Source organism: Merops nubicus, unplaced genomic scaffold (assembly GCF_000691845.1).
Source record: "Merops nubicus isolate BGI_N331 unplaced genomic scaffold, ASM69184v1 scaffold20638, whole genome shotgun sequence".
NCBI classification, from domain to species: Eukaryota; Metazoa; Chordata; class Aves; order Coraciiformes; family Meropidae; genus Merops; species Merops nubicus.
In genome coordinates, this window is record NW_008627977.1 from 30740 (window position 1) to 30975 (window position 236).

Sequence of the window (236 nt, forward strand, 5' to 3'; positions counted from 1 at the left end):
CATTCCGGCACCGAATCCTTTCCCCGGCGTCTAACGCGCCTCAGTAAGACTCCGGTATTATGAACTCAAACTCAGTACTCCCCTCCGACGGATTCTGTTTAAAAATCGCTTCGTTCCCCTGCGGGACGAAAATGTCATCCCAGGTGATCTGGGGGTTAGGGGGCGCCCCCGCGGCGCCGTCCTTGCCCGCGCCGACGCGGTACACGAGCCCGCCCTCGTTCAGCACGGGGAGGCTG